The 17351-nt window shown below is 40.8% G+C and overlaps 1 pseudogene; it reads left to right on the top strand.

Annotated features, from left to right (window-relative positions):
- LOC110568659 (dynein axonemal heavy chain 6-like) overlaps window positions 1–17351 on the top strand; it is a 322799-nt pseudogene that overhangs the window by 59843 nt on the left and 245605 nt on the right.

Here is a 17351-nt window from a genome sequence, read left to right as displayed (position 1 = left end):
TCCTGGATATCTTTGTTAATTTTCTGTCTCGTTGATCTGTCTAATACTGACAATGGTGTGTTGAAGTCTCCCACTATTATTGTGTGGGAGTCTAAGTCTCTTTGTAAGTCTTTAAGAACTTGCCTTATGTATCTGGGTGCTCCTGTATTAGGTGCATATATATTTAGGATCGTTAGCTCTTCTTGTTGCATTGATCCTTTTACCATTATGTAATGTCCTTCTTTGTCTCTTTTGATCTTTGTTGCTTTAAAGTCTATTTTATCAGCGATGAGAATTGCCACTCCTGCTTTTTTTTGCTCTCCATTTGCTTGGTAAATCTTCCTCCATCCCTTTATTTTGAGCCTTTGTGTATCCTTGCATGTGAGATGGGTTTCCTGGATACAGCACACTGATGGGTTTTGGCTTTTTATCCAATTTGCCAGTCTGTGTCTTTTGATTGCGGCATTTAGTCCATTTATGTTTAGGGTCAATATTGTTATGTGTGAATCGGATCCTGTCATTTTGATGCTAGCTGGCTGTTTTGCCCATTGGTTGATGCAGATTCTTCATTGTGTTGATGCTCTTTACCATTTGGTGTGTTTTTGGAGTGGCTGGTACTGGTTGTTCTTTTCTATGTGTAGTGCCTCTTTCAGGAGCTCTTGTAAAGCTGGTCTGGTGGTGATGAAATCTCTGAGTACTTGCTTGTTCACAAAGGATTTTATTTTTCCTTCACTTATGAAGCTTAGTTTGGCTGGATATGAAATTCTGGGTTGAAAGTTCTTTTCTTTAAGGATGTTGAATATCAGCCCCCACTCTCTTCTAGCTTGTAGGGTTTCTGCTGAGAGATCTGCTGTGAGTCTGATGGGCTTCCCTTTGTGCGTAACCCGACCTTTCTCTCTGGCTGCCCTTAGTATTTTCTCCTTCATTTCAACCCTGGTGAATCTGACGATTATGTGCCTTGAGGTTGCTCTTCTAGAGGAATGTCTTTGTGGTGTTCTCTGTATTTCCTGGACTTGAATATTGGCCTGCCTTGCTAGGTTGGGGAAGTTTTCCTGGATAATATCCTGAAGAGTATGTTCCAGCTTGGATTCATTCTCTTCGTCACATTCAGGTACCCCTATCAAACGTAGATTAGGTCTTTTCACATAGTCCCATATTTCTTGTTGACTTTGTTCATTCCTTTTTACCCCGTTTTCTCTAATCTTGCCTTCTCGTTTTATTTCATTGTGTTGATCTTCGACCTCTGATATCTTTTCTTCTGCTTGGTCAATTCGGCTGTTGAAACTTGTGCATGCTTCACGAAGTTCTCGTGTTGTGTTTTTCAGCTCCATCAATTCACTCATATTCCTCTCTAAGTTGTCCATTCTCGTTAGCATTTCGTCAAGTCTTTTTTTAAGGTTCTTAGTTTCTTTGCCTTGGGTTAGAACATGTTCTTTTAGATCATGGAAGTTTCTTATTATCCACTTTCTGAAGGCTGATTCTGTCATTTCATCACACTCATTCTCCATCCAGTCTTGTTCCCTTGCTGGTGAGGAGTTGTGCTCCCTTGTAGGAGGAGAGGTGTTCTCGTTTCGGGTGTTTTCATCCTTTTTGTGCTGGTTTCTTCCCATCTTTGTGGATTTATCCACCTGTTGACTTTGTAGTTGCTGTCTTTCTGATTTTGGTAAGTTTAAGTCTGCAGCAGAAGAACTCATAAACCCCCCTTTTTTTTTTCCCCAGGTGTACTGTCCCAGGGAGTTAGGGCTTTATGAGTTTCCGCTGTGCTGCTGCCTTTTTCCCTGCCCCCAAGGAGGCAGCCTAGTCACTCTCAGCCTGCAGAGGCTTCGCTGAGCTGCTGTGGGCTCTGCCCAGCTGCCATGTGAACTTTCCTGCAGTCCTGTTCTTGTGGGTGTAGTTAGAACTGCTTCCACTATGTTGGCCCACCTCGGTAGTGATGGACTCTCTCTGTAATGGCGGGTTGCCTTGGCAACGGCAGGTTGCCTCAGGAACTGCAGGCTTCCTCCGTAATGGCAGACGCCCCTCCTCCACAGAGCTGCACCGTACCGGGTTCAGTTGTGCTTACTGCGAAAGTCTCAACCCAGAGCGTTTCCAATTGCTGTTTTTTTGTTTTTGTTTTTGTTTTTGTGAGGGTGGGACCGGCCGGGCCTGGTCACCTGGCTCCCTGCCTCAGAGCCTTTTGTTTTTTAGTTGAACGGTCGGCTCTCTACCAGGTGACCTGGTCGCCTGTTGAATAGGCGCCAGGATCTGTGTGATTTCCCGTGTGGCGACCCACTGCGCTGGCTGAAACTGCAGCTCTGAGATTCATGGCACTTTTTTGCCCAGGAATCTCCTGGCCTGGCTCCCTGTTTCAGCTCCCCTTGCTGGCTAAGAGGGGACACCGTCTCGTTTACTCTGCACCGGGAGCTGCTGCGCTGGCTGAAACCGCGCCTCTGAGATTCGTGGCACTTTTTTGCCTGGGAATCTCCTGGCCTGTCTCCCCGTTTCAGCTCCCCTTGCTGGCTAAGAGGGGACACATTCTTGCTCACTCTGCACTGGGAACCGCTGCACCAGGGCGCAGGCCAAACAGCCACGCCAGCCATAACAGCTGCGCTGACGACCCATGGGGCTCCTCCACCTGTGAATCTCCTGGTCTGTGGGCAGTAAAAATCCGTCTGGAAATGCAGCGTCCACTCACCCTCTGTGCTTTCACTCGGACCTGCAATCCTGAGCTCCTCCTAACGGGCCATCTTGGATCTCTCTCCTGGGTTTTTTTTGTTTTGTTTTGTTTTTGGTTTTTTTTTTTGTTGTTTTTTGCTTAGGATTTTCTTGGCTATGTGGGCTCTCTTTTGGTTCCATATGAAGTTTAAGGTGTTTTTTTCCAATTCTGTGAAGAAAGTCAATGGTAGCTTGATGGGGATAGCATTGAATTTATAAATTACTTTTGGCAGCATGGCCATTTTCATGATATTGATTCTTCCTAACCATGAGCATGGAATGTTTTGCCATCTGTTTGTGTCCTCTCTTATTTCCTTGAGCAGTGGTTTCTGGCTCTCCTTGAAGAGATCCTTCACATCCCTTGTTAGTTGTTTTCCTAGGTATTTTACTCTCTTTGTAGCATTTGTGAATGGGAGTTCACTCACAATTTGACTCTATGTCTGTTATTGGTGTATAGGAATACCTGTGATTTTTGCACATATATTTTATGTGTCTGTATTCTCAGTATCCTGAGACTTTGCTGAAGTTGCTTATCAGCCTAAGAAGATTTTGGGCTGAGATGATGGGGTCTTCTAAATATACAATCTTGTCATCTGCAAATGGAGACAATTTGACTTCATCTTTTCCTAATTGAATAATCTTTATTTCTTTTTCTTGCCTGATTGCCCTGGCCAGAAATTCCAATACTATGTTGAACAGGAGTGGTAAGAGAGGGCATCCTTGTCTTGTGCCAGTTTTCAAAGGGAATGCTTCTAGTTTTTGCCCATTCAGTATGATATTGGCTGTGTGTTTGTTGTAAATAGCTCTTATTATTTTGAGATATGTTCCATAGATACCTAGTTTATTGAGAGTTTTTAGCATAAATTGCTGTTGAATTTTGTCTAAGGCCTTCTCTGCATCTATTGAGATAATTATGTGGTTTTTGTCTTTGCTTCTGTTCATGTGATGGATTACATTTATTGATTTGTGTATGTTGAACCAGCCTTGCATCCCAGGGATGAAGGTGACTTGATCGTGATGGATAAGCTTTTTAATGTGCTGTTGCATTCAGTTTGCCAGTATTTTATTGAGGATTTTTGCATGAATGTTCATCATGGATATTGGCCTGAAATATTCTTTTATAGTTGTATCTCTTCCAGGTTTTGGTGTCAGGATGATGTTGCTCTCATTAAATGAGTTAGGGAGGATTCCCTCTTTTTGTATTGTTTGCAATAGTTTCAGAAGGAATGGTACCAACTCCTCTTTGTACCTCTGGTAGAATTTGGCTGTTAACCTGTCTGGTCCTGAACTTTTTTTGGTTGGTAGGCTATTAATTGCTGCCTCAACTTCAGACCTTGTTACTGGTCTATTCAGAGATTCAACTTCCTCCTGGTTTAGTCTTGGGAGGGTTTAAGTGTCTAGGAATTTATCCATTTCTTCCATATTTACTGGTTTATGTGCATAATCTCTGATGGTAGTTTGTATTTCTGTGGAATTGGTGGTGATATGCCCTTTATCATTTTTATTGCATCTATTTGATTCTTCTCTCTATTCTTTTTTATTGATCTGGCTAGCAGTCTATCTATTTTGTTGATCTTCTCAAAAAACCAACTCCTGGATTTATGGATTTTTTTGAAGGTTTTTTTGTGTCTCTATCTCCTTCAGTTCTACTCTGACCTTAGTCATTTCTTGTCTTCTTCTAGCTTTTGAGTTTTTTTGATCTTGCTCCTCTAGTTCTTTTAATCATGATATTAGGGTATCAATTTTAGATCTTTCCTCACTTCTCATGTGGGCACTTAGTAGTATATATTTCCCTCTATACACTGCTTTAAATGTGTGCTAGAGATTCTGGTACATTGTGTCTTCATTCTCATTGGTTTTGAAGAACATCTTTATTTCTGCCTTCATTTCATTATTTATCCAGTAGTCATTCAAGAGCAGGTTGTTCAGTTTCCATGTAGTTATGCAGTTTTGAGTAAGTTCCTTAGTCCTGAGTCCTAATTTGCTTGCACTGTGGTCTGAGAGACTGTTTTTTATTATTTCCATTTTTTGCATTTGCTGACGAGTGAGTTACTTCCAATTATGTGGTCAGTTTTAGACAAAGTGAGATGTGGTGCTGAGAAGAATGTACATTCTGTGGATTTCAGGTGGAGAGTTCTGTATATGTCTATTAGGTCCGCTTGGTCCAAATCAGAGTCCAAGTCCTAGATATCCTTGTTAATTTTCTGTCTCGTTGAGCTGTCTAATATTGACAGTGGAATGTTAAAGTCTCCCACTATGATTGTGTGGGAGCCTAAGTCTCTGTGTAGGTCACCTTGCTTTATGTATCTGGGTTCTCCTATATTAGGTGCATATATATTTAGGATAGTTAGCTCTTCTTGTTGCATTGGTTCCTTTACCATTATGTAGTGCCCTTTTGTCTTTTTTGATCTTTGTTGCTTTAAAGTCTGTTTTATCAGAGACTAGGATTGCAACCCCTGCTTTTCTTTCTTTTTTTTTTTTTTTTTGCTCTCCATTTGCTTGGTAATTCCTCCATTTCTTTATTTTGAGCCTATGTGTCTTTGCAAGTGAGTTGGGTCTCCTGAATACAGCACACTGATGGGTCTTAACTCTATCCAATTTGCCAGTCTGTGTCTTTTAATTGGGGCATTTAGCCCATTTACATTTAAGGTTAATATTATCATGTGTGAATTTGATCTTGCCATTTTGATGGTAGCTGGTTGTTTTGCCTGTTAGTTGATGCCTGTTAGTTTCTTCATAATGTTGATGGTCTTTACAATTTGGTATGCTTTTGCAGTGGGTGGTACTGGTTGTTCCTTTCCATGTTTAGTACTTCTTTCAGGAACTCTTGTAAGGCAGGTCTGGTGGTGACAAAATCTCTCAGCAGTTCCTTGTCTGTAAGGGATTTTATTTCTCTGTCACTTATGAAGCTTAGTTTAGCTGGATATGAAATTATTGGTTGAAAATTCTTTTCTTTAAGGATGTTGAATATTGGACCCTACTCTTCTGACTTATAGGGTTTCTGCCAAGAGATCCACTGTCAGTCTGATGGCCCTCCCTTTGCAGGGAACCCAATGTTTCTCTCTGGCTGCCTCTAGCATTTTTCCCTTCATTTCAATGCTGGTGAATCTGATGGTTATGTGCCTTGGGGTTGCTCTTCTTGAGGAATATCTTTGCGGTGTTCTCTGTATTTCCCGAATTTGAATGTTGGCCTGCCTTGCTAGGTTAGGGAAGTTCACCTCAAGAGTGTTTTCCAACTTGATTTTATTCTTCCTGTCACATTCAGGTACATTGATCAAACGTAGATTATGTCTTTTCACATAATCCCGTATTTCTTGGAGGCTTTATTTCTTTTTACTCTTTTTTCTCTAATCTTGCCCTCTCACTTTATTTCACTGAGTTGATCGTCAATCTCTGATATCCTTTCTTCTGCTTGATCAGTTCAGCTATTGAAATGTGTGTATGCTTCACGAAGTTCCCATGCTGTGTTTTTCAGCTCTTTCAGGTCGTTTATGTTCTTCTCTGTGCTGGTTATTCTAGTTAGCATTTCATCTAACCTTTTTTAAGGTTCTTAGTTACCTTGCATTGGGTTAGAACATGCTCCTTTAGCTCAGAGAAGTTTGTTATTACTCACCTTGTGAAGCCTACTTCTGTCAATTCATCAAATTCATTTTCCATCCAGTTTTGTTCCCTTGCTGGTGAGGAGTTGTGATCCCTTGTAGGGGAAGGCTTTCTGGTTTTTGGTGCGACTTCAGCCTTTTTGTGCTTTTTTCTTTCCATCTTCGTGGATTTTTCTACCTTTGGTCTTTAAAGTTGGTGACTTTTGAATAGGGTCTCTGAATGGACATCCTTTCTGTTGATATTGAAGCTATTTCTTTCTGTTTTTTAGTTTTCCTTCTAACAGTCAGGCCCCTCTGCTGCAGGTCTGTTGGAGGTCCACTCCAGACCCTGCTTTCCTGGGAATCACCCATGGGGGCTGCAGAACAGCAAAGATTCTTTCCTCTGCAGAACAGCAGATATTCTTTCCTCTGGGTAGCTTTGTCCCAGAAGGGTACTTGCCAGATGTCAGCCAGAGTTCTCCTGTATGAGGTATCTCTTAGGATAAATGGGGGTCAGGGAGCCACTTGAGCAGGCACTCTGCCCCTTATCAGAGCTCAGGTGCTGTGCTGGGAGAGCCATTGGTCCTGTCAGAGCTGCTGGGCAGGGACATTTAAGTCTGCTGAAGTGGAACCCATAACTGCCCCTTTTCCCAAGTGCTCTGTCCCAGGAAGATGGGGGCTTTTTTTTAAGTCCCTGATGGGCTGCTGCCTTTTTCAGAGATGCCCTGCCCAGCACGTAGAGAATCTAGTCACAGTCTGCCTGCAGTGGCTTTGCTGAGCTGCTGTGGGCTTCACCCAGTTGCTGTGTAAACTTCCAGGTGAGTTTAGAACCGCCTACTCGAGCCTCAGTAATGGCAGACACCCTTCCCTGCCACTGACCTCGAAAGCCCAAGGTCAAGCTAAGACTGCTGTGCTAGCTGCAAGAATTTCAAGCCAGTGGATCTTAGCTTGCTGGTTTTCATGGGAGTGGGACCTGCTGAGCCAGATCACTTGGCTCCCTGGTTTCCACCCCCTTTTTCTCAGGGGAATGAGTGGTTCTGTCTCGCTGGTGTTCCAGGCTCCACTAGGGTATGAGACTTAAAAAAAAAAAAAAATACTGCTGCAGTACAATGGCCATCCAGTTGTGTGCTGGAAACCCAGGGCACTGGTGTTTTAGGCACCAGAGGGAATTTCCTGGTCTGTGGGTTATGAAGACTGTTGGAAAAGAGCAGTATCTTAGCCAGAGTGCTGGAGTGTCCAGAAAAGTTCCTGGTGGCTTCCCTTGGCTAGGAGAGGGAGTTCTCTGGCCTCTTGCACTTTCTGGGTGAGGCAACACCCCACCCTACTTCAGTTTGCCCTCCTTGGGCTACTCCCACTGTCTAACCAGTCCCAGTGAGATGAACCTGGTACCTCAGTTGGAAATGTGGAGATCACTCACTTTCTGGATCACTATCCCTGAGAACTGCAGACCAAAGCTGTTCCTATTCGGCCATCTTGGCAGAAGTCTGAGTCTTCAAGATACCAAGTTGTTAGAGAGACCAAAATGGGGCCCCAATTTAGAAAACAAAATTTAGACAAGCCTACTTCCATTGTTCTTTGGCAACACTATCACACAGAGACTTAGTGTATGCTGAACAGAAGCACACTGACAGGGACATAGGACGTGACACTTTCCGTGCTGAGGCATGGCATCACAGTGGCAACAGGGCATGGAGCCTGGCATTTGGCACAAAAAGGAGGCGTGATCAAAATAGCCCATTCTAATCCCTGAGCTTTCTACTCATATCCTGAGCCCAAGGCTTCCTAGCCTCCTGCTACCACAGTCCTCACATTGGATAACTGTGATCTCTCAGCAAGCTCCCATCAGGGCGAAGTCCCCTGACTCCCAAGTTGCTCTTCAGCTAGTTCTACCTTGACTTTCCAGTCGTGCCTTTGAAACCCAATGCTGAAACCAGATCTCCCAGTTCCAATACTTTGATGGCTGGGACTTTGGAGTACCTTGGCCTGGACTCCTAACTTCTGTGCTCCTCCTCTGTTTGGAACCTCCAATACATCTTAAATCACTAAGTTGCCAGAGGCTTATAGAAGTGGGCTTTGCCCTTAGATATCATCCTTACCTGGTATTTTATATCCTCAAATGACTACAACATTGCTTAGCACATATTGTAGATCCTTAATAAATGTCTAACTGAACTTTTAGCCAGATTGCTGCCTGTCCCACCTCCAAGAATGAGCAGCAGATAGGTTCTGGCGTCCTGACAATAAGCCACATCCCACCATCAAATTCCTATAAGTGCCGGTGTTTACTAGTAATTAATGCATTTAACTGAGCACTTACAGCATAATAGATACTGTTCTAAGTAATATTTAGACATCTCATCCAATCTTCACAATTCTGAGCAGAGTATTAGTATTGCCATTTTATAAAAAGAAAACAGAGGCCAGGCATGGTGGCTCATGCCTGTAATCCCAGCACTTTGGGAGACCGAGGCAGGTGGATCACAAGGTCAGGAGATTGAAACCATCCTGGCCAATATGGTTAAACTCCATCTCTACTAAAAATATAAAACTTAGCCAGGTGTGGTGGCATGTGCCTGTAATCTTAGCTACTCAGGAGGCTGAGGTACGAGAATAGCTTGAACCTGGGAGGCAGAGGTGGCAGTAAGCCAAGATCGTGCCACTGCACTCCAGCCTGGCAACAGAGCGAGACTCTGTCAAAGAAAGAAAGAAAGACAGAGAGAGAGAGAGAGAGAGAAAGAAAGGAAAGAAAGAAAAGAAAATAAAGAAAGAAAATAAAACAGATTTATAGAGATGAGGCAACTTCAAGATTAAACAGCTAGTGAGTAGTTTAGAATCCAATTTCTCTGACTTGAAAGCTTGTCTGCTTAATCGTTTTATGTACTGCCTCTCTTCAATTTCAAAGAGAAATAGTATTTCTCAACTATCGGCTTTAATCTTTTATTCCTTTAAGGCTATGTGGCCAGAGCCAACTCATTTGACCTCAATTGATCTCAGTTTTCTCTATGTATAAAATAAGAGTTTGGGACCAAATCAGTGGTTCCCAAAGTTGTCTTCATTGGCACTGTTCTGAAGGATAATTACATGATGTCATGAAATAAAGATGGTGCTCAAAAAAATTTGGAAAATACTAGGCAACACAGCATTATACAGGTATCCTTACCATAGGACCTCTCAGATTATTTAACATCTTAATTTATTCGGCTTTCAAAAATACACAAATCAAAACTTTCTGACGTAAGGGAGATAATTGTTGTTTCTGTTTTACATTATGAGGAAGCTGAAGCTCAGAAAGACTAAGCGACTTTCCTAAGGCCACACATGGGTTAGAGACCTGAGTTCAGGTCTTCTAATACTTTCTCTGGTGTGTTCTTTACACTGTATCAAACTACCCCTTATAATCAGGAGAGGAGGTGGCATGAATAAAGGTGGCATGAATAAAGACAAGAAACAGCACCCTTTTCTCTTTAGGGTGATGGAGGAAGATTATGGAAGGAAGAAAAAGGGTAGACAGTAGGGAAATCAATCTGATCCAAATGGAGGAGGTAATTAGAAATAAAATTAGCTAAATTTTTAGAGGCCAGAGGGTACAGAATTTTGAAAGACAAGCAGAGAAGTTTAGAATTGTATATGCTTTAGATAGAGAGCTATTTTTGACTGATAGTATTATGGGAGTATATTCAAGGATAATCAGATTTCCATTGGTTCCAGGTGGATTGGATGAGGGAGAAAATGGAGGCAAGAAGATTATCAAAATGCAACAGCAGCATATGCAAATTGATGAAGGCTTTGACCATGATGTAGGGTGCAGGAATGACAGAGAGATGTGTTGGGAAGAGGAACCAAGATAACTTTAGCTATGTGTGATCTCTCATGTTTCAAATTTTGTTGTTGTTAATATTCTCAAAATGCTTTACTTTGAGATACCATGTGGGAGAGAACATTCAGATTAAGCCCAACTTGAAACCAACCTAACTCTGACATCTAGTCAATTCCAGACTAGATTCTCTAATGCACTTACAGGTTATTTTCTTCTGTCATCTCTTCATAGGAGCCAGAAAACATATTTATATTATAAAATATTAGTTTCTTTATCACCAGAATAAAATACTATAAAGCAGTCCAAATTAGCATTTTTAAATTATATGAGATACTCTAAGTACTGATAATAACATTATAAATATATGTGTAAGTTTATTACTGCAATGATTTTTAAAATATTTTGTAATGATCTTTTAAAATCCAATATGGTATATTTTATGCTTTATGTGATTTTTTTATGTAGATGTTAACTTTTTTAGTGGACAACTGGAAAAATATCACAAACAGCCCAAGGATGCAGTAGCTCTCAGACCCACCAGAAATGTAGGATTGCTGCTCATTGACACTAAGCTGCTAAGAGAGAAGTTAATTCCATCACCTTTGCGATGCTTAGAGGTAACTATATACTGGAAAAATTTTTAATTATTTCTCTACAATTATTTTATCATTTTTATACTGCACAAAAACCTATTATTTATTTTCCAGTATTGTGTGTTTTGGTTAATCAAAATTAACCTAAGACTATTGGGCATCCTTAATTTCTAAGAAAAGTTCTATAGTCTTTTTGTCACAAGCATAATCAGCTTTTAGATGAGATAATGGAGGGGACTGCAGGCCTCACACTAGCCTCTTGCTCTTACGCATTTTTCCATTGTCAGAGCATTTCAAGACATGTAGAGAGGATACTACAGTAACAATTCAATATCCCAGAGGGAGTGATGGTTGATTCTAGACCACCAAGATCAAGTTTAGGAAATCATTTTCTGAGCTGGAATTGTCCCTAAAGGTCTGGTTATGTTTTGGCAAACTCTAGAGCTAGGGAAATTTCTGTAATAAGTTGCAGAACAAATACAATCATTTCCTTTGGAGCCAGAATATATTTGTATCTTCCCAAATGCCCACAAAGAGACAATGATATAAAACGGATTGGAAAACTACAGCCCACAGAATCAACCCAACCTGCCTCTTGTTTTGTATGCATGCAGTTTTATTGGAACACATCCATGACAATGTTCTACGTATCATCTATGGCTGCTTTCTTCCTACAAGGACAAAGTTGAGTAGTTGTGACAGAGACTGTATATGCTACAAATCTAAAATATTTACTATCTGGCTCTTACAGAAAACATTTTCTGGTCCCTGGTAGATGATGGAAGGTAAAGCACTATATAAAAGAGTACAGACCTGAGGCTAATAGGTTCTGTCATTAATTAATTGTATGGCGTTGGGCTTTCTTCTAGAGTTTTGCTTCTTCATCTGGTAAAAAAAAAAAATGCATATATTTCTTTTATATATATATATAATTATGTATATAATTGGAGCAAATTTAATTCATTTTCAACAAACTACTGTATGATCAATAAATATTTGGGTATATTTACCGTAAGCCCAAGAAAACTGAACTCAAACTGGCTTAAGCAAACAGAAGAGTTATTGGCATATACATCTAAAAACTCCAGAGATTGGGTCGATATCAAGGAGGTATGATCTAGTGGTTCAGTGGTGTTACCAAGGAACCAATTCTTTCATTCTCTTTCCTGAGCCTCCTTATGTGTAGGCTTCATCCTAAGGCATTTGTGACATGATTGTCAAAAGCTCCACAAGCCAATTATTTCTCTATTTGTATATAGAGAGAAAGGAAAAGAGACGGGGGTTCTGAGTACACATGTCTCTCAGCTATAAATAAAAGTGCCGGGCCGCTATCTGATTGAATCAACTAAAGTCAGAAGTTCACCCTTGATATGGTGTAGCTTTGTGTCCCCACCCAAATCCCATCTTGAACTGTAATCCCCAGGTGTTAAGGGAGGAACCTGACAGGAATTGATTGGATTATGGGAGTAGTTTCCCAATGCTGTTGTCCTGATAGTGAGTGAATTCTAACAAGCTCTGATGGTTTTATAAATTGTGGTTTTTCCTGCACTCTCATATGCTTCTCATTCCTGCTGCCTTGTGTGCACAATACAGGGTTCTATGTGGTACTGTAAATGATTACCAAAGGTCACAGACATGCACAGTGATGAGATGGGGAGGCTAGCTAAAGAGGAGGCTGAGCGGGGAGGAGGGCACTCTTTTTTGACATTCTATAAAGGGAGGAAGACTCTGTAAGAAAAGACAAGACAAGAGCAACAACTTCATACTGGCCAGGATCTGCACAAACACAGGGAGTGTGCAGCATGCAGGCCTGGGCAGGCAGGCCCAGGGGTCAGGGTGGTCTGGGTCGCATGCAGGACAGATGCCCACCGCAGCCTGAGACTGCAGGGGTTGCCTAGTACAGTTCCACTGTGCTCAGTGTGTTGTTTCTCGTTAAGAGCATGTTGGTGACTATTTTGCTGCCCCAGGTACAAGAGTCAGCAGGAATGTGTGCTTTAAGCAGAGTCACAAGGGCCTGGGGCAGAACTCAGTCATTTCTCAAAGATATCCCTGCCTAGGATGATGATAGCTCTAATTGCCTTGCTTCCCCTTTACCTTCTGCCATGATTGTAAGTTTCCTGAGGCCTCCCCAGACATGCTGAACTGTGAGTCAGTTAAACCTCTTTCCTTTATAAATCACCCAGTCTCGGGCAGTGCTTTACAGCAGTGTGAAAATAGACTAATACAACCTTAATCTGATCACTTTGGCCAAAAAAGCCATGTTCTATTTGCCAAGTGATCAGTCAGACTCCATATTTGTTTCTGAAGGAGAGATTAATTTCCTCCAAACTGCATGGCTAGCATCCAGCATGAAAGGAGTGGGACTGATGCTGGAGGGGGCAGCACAATGTCCACTACATAGGACAAAGAAGCAGGAAGCTTACCTGCAAGATATTAGAAGGGAAAATTTTTGGTAAGCTGTGGAAATGATCTTCAAAACCTGGTCTTCCTGTTGGCTATTTAACTAGCAGTGATTTAATGAGAAAAGAAGTCTCTTTATATCCTCTGCTGCTTCCAGTATTTGCTGATTTTTACAGATGTCCAATTAGGATTTGGCTAAAATATATAATAAAATGAAAATATTCAACTATTTACAATTCACATTATTTTCTTTCTTAGGTACTAAATTTTATGCTTTCTCTTCGAAGTAAGAGAAAAGTAGATGCCATTATCTCTGAGGCACAAGATGCAGAGTATAAACTTGAATTTGTTCCAACTACTACCACGGAATATGTTGATAGCTTAATATTTCTTGATGAAATTCAGGAACGGGTGAGTTGATTATCTCATGTAACTTAATATTCTGGATCTCACAGTAGGAAGGAAGACATAGGACAAGAAAAAGTGAAGGACTAAAGGGCAAAAGACAGCTGATTTAGTGGCATACCTCAAAGTAAGTGAATGTTCTATATCACAGGAATAAAGCAGCCAACAGTTATCAGACTCTTACTACTAGCCAGGCATCATATTACATTTTCTACATGCATTACATTTTTAATTCTCACAAAAGCTTGAGAAGTGTGGATGATAATTTATTCTCATGCTGCAGATAAGGAAACAGAAACCAAAATAGGATGTGTTATCCAAGATCACAGATATGTATGTATGTGATAGGGTTAGAATTTAGATTTGAGTCTCTTTGACTGCATAGCCAATGTTCTCAACCATAGTTTATTGGAATTCTAATTTTTAGTAAATAGTAATAAGATTGTAATCTAGATATTAATCCTAATGGTAATCTGGGTGCATAGTCAGGAACCTTACTGTTAAGAATAAAAGAAACCCAGCAAAAACCTGCTTAAGTGAGAAGGTGGAGGTGAGGAAAAAAAGTAGATTTGGGGACTCAAGTGATGCAGATGGAGTCAGGTCTCTATTTCTCTTTCTTACACACACACACACACACACACCACATGCACACACTCACATACACATACACACAGAGATACACACACACACATACACATACACTCCTTTATCTCTCTTGCTTCTTTTTCTCTGGAAACTTGGTTTTCTCCTCTCAGGCTCTTCCCTGTGGGAAGCAATCTAGCATTTGGCTTCAATAGTCAGTTTTTCATGAACTTTCATTCATATTAGGTTGGAACTGAAAATATAGCTAAATTATTTTCTTAAATTTCTGAAAATTGAAGAAATGTTTCAAATAAAAAACATAAACTGAATAAATGTTATATATTATTAACCAAATTAATAATAAATGCTATTTCACATGACTACAAAGGTAACAGTGTTTCTCATTTCAAGAAATCATGCTTTCTCAAAAAGGCAGATGATTGTGGTTCTCCTCAGGTTTGCTTACTCATTGTCCCAGAAGTATAAAGATGCCAAGCAGTTATTATTGTTTGTATTCATTAAACCACTTCAAACAAATAACCCAAACCCGCTTGAGAAAGCTTAGGCCAAAATAGGGATCCCATTTAAGGATTCAGGGGTGCTTCATGGAACTCCCAATCAGGAACGTAACTAGGCTCAGGAACTGACCAGAACCAGGAATAGGACAGCTGTGGGAAGACCCGGTAGTCTTTCCTTCCATCTCTCCTCTCTGCATCTCTCTGAGAGTCTGCTTCACTTCTCTCCCTCTGCAGACAGCTGCTTCTGCTTCTTCTGACCACAGCAGCACACATAGCCACCAGCTGCTCCCAAGCTACAACTTGCAAGTCTAGCCAGTCAGCAAGAAAGAGATAATCTTTCTTTTTCAATATTGATTTTAAAGGTCTAGTAAATTTATTCAGAGCTCCTATTCTGTCCTATAAACTATGTCAAGAAGGTAGGGTCACATCATAATCAATGGCTGCTGAGGGTCAGCTGCGATTACGTTGTGGTTCCAGAACAGCAAGTCCATGCAGTATGCAGAAAACAGACTGTGTCCCATCTCCAGGAGGTTGTCTGTGTTTGCTGAGTGATGTGTTTGGAAAGCAGCTTCCTTGAGGGAGATGCTCTGCACACACAAAAACTTTTTCTGGAACTTCATTAATTCAGTCAGCAAGTTTAGTGAGCACCACTTAGCAGGTGCAAAAATTACAACAATGAATAAACCTTCTTTCAAGGAGCTGAGTCCTAAATGCAAGCAGATAATTCTGATACAATGAGCATAGGTATAAGATACTGTTTTAGCACTGGGAGGTTTGTAGTTAATGTTGCCTATGAGTTACAGAAGGCTGTGTGGAGAATGGGGTATTTAAACTGTCATAAAATACATGAAACATTCAGGTGGGCATTCCAGGGAGAGGGAATGCCATGTGGAAAGACAGGAGGCAACGTGACATAAACAAGATTTAGTGATAGATGTGCTTTGGAGAAAGAATGTTTGATTGACATTTGATGAACTCTGTGTAACTAAAGCAGTGTTTTCAAGGATAGGAGAGAAGAAATTAATGATAAAGTCGTTAAGTAGAATTGAAAGGACTTAATGAACAACTGAATGAGGGAACAGTGAGAGGAGAATGAGGTGACTTTTAGGTATCATTCTTCAGCGAAAAGGTAGGTAGCAAATTCATACCAGTATAAGGAAGGTAGGCTACATAATTCATTGTCTGATCAGAACATTTTTCTGAGAGTCAAAGAGATGCTATTAATAATTATACTAGAACAATAAGTGTAAATCCAGGACATTCCAGAGAAACCTGGATATATATTTACCCAAAATAGAGGAAATACAGGAAGATGAACAGATCGTGATGTAGAGAAACTTAGTTCTATAAGTAACTTGTTCAAGGTGTTAGAAACTTTGGTTGAAAGTCACAAAAACCCACATAAATAGCTTAGAAAATGGGAAGATTTATTCTAAATTTGCAGAAATATCTTTCAGAATCCTAAAGTATGGATAGAGCTAGGGCTTTTAAAGAAAATGCCTCTCTCCTTCTCTCATCTCTGCTCCTCTCTAGAACCTAGTTCTCAAAGGGGGACTCCAAATCAGCAGCAGCAGCATCACCTGAGGATGGGCTAGAAATGTACATTCTTGGGACCCACCCTAAGCGACTACAGTATTTTTATGACTTGCTAGACCTTCTGTATTTACTTGTATAACAAACCTGCACATGTACCCCTGAACTTAAAGTAAACTTGGGAGGGGCTCGGCAATCTGTTTTAACAAGCTTTCCAAGGTCATTGCAATGAAGGCTAAAGATTGAGAACTATTTCTCTAAAAGCCTCTCTGCAGTTATCTTCTCATGTTAATGACCTGTTCTGTCTCCATATGAAAGCAAATGGCCTCAGTCCTAACTATTCCTATGTTGGAGAGAAAGGCCAGACTGAGCTAAGTTCTTTAGATCACGGTTTGATGCTCCTTAGTTCAGCTTGTGGCCAGGAAGTTGGACCAAGTAGTGTGAACATGGCTGCTCCCTCTATAACCATATGACAGAGCTGGGGGTAAGGAGTTTTCCCAAAATTGTGGGATCCCTTGCCAGAAAATTAGGAAAGACAAACAATACTGTCCACTAAAAGTGAGAAACCAAAATGTAGATGTTTAGTAATCATTGGGCTGTAGTAAAATAATTTATTAAAGGATAGTGGGAATCTCACCTTAGATATGTGTTCTGAAACTGTGCAGCCAAGTCCACAGCGTGTCAATTCCTCAGGAACTGCTCTGAGATGATCACTGCCCATCACACATGCCTGGAAGCTCAGATACCTTAGCTGAACAACCTCACAGCACATGTTTTCTCAGAAAACTTTAAATATTAGCATTTTTTAATACAACTAAAGAACTAAACAGAAAGAAAGAGGAAACATTTATAAGAGCTCAGCTCTCAACAGTTTACCTCCTAACTTGATTACCTGTGTTGTAGCAATGACTATATTTCTCATCCAGCAGGCCTTAGCAAATTTGACTATAATATTAAAATACACTCCTCCTGTGCTGACTATTCACATTTGATGTTTCATATGGTTTGGCTGCATCCCCACCCCAATTTCACCTTGAATTGAAGTCCCATGTGTCAAGGATGGGGCCAGGTGGAGATAATTGAATCATGGGGATGGTTTCCTCCATACTGTTCTTGTGGTAGTAAGTCTCATGAGATCTAATGGTTTTATAAATGGGAGTTCCCCTGCACAAATTCTTTTGCCTGCCACCATATAAGACATGCCTTTGCTTCTCCCTTGCCTTCAGCCATGATTGTGAGGCCTCCCCAGCCA

Source organism: Aotus nancymaae, unplaced genomic scaffold, assembly GCF_030222135.1.
Source record: "Aotus nancymaae isolate 86718 unplaced genomic scaffold, 86718_ANA_hifiasm-v0.15.2.pri h1tg000017l, whole genome shotgun sequence".
NCBI classification, from domain to species: Eukaryota; Metazoa; Chordata; class Mammalia; order Primates; family Aotidae; genus Aotus; species Aotus nancymaae.
This window is presented reverse-complemented; position numbering and strand designations above follow the sequence as displayed.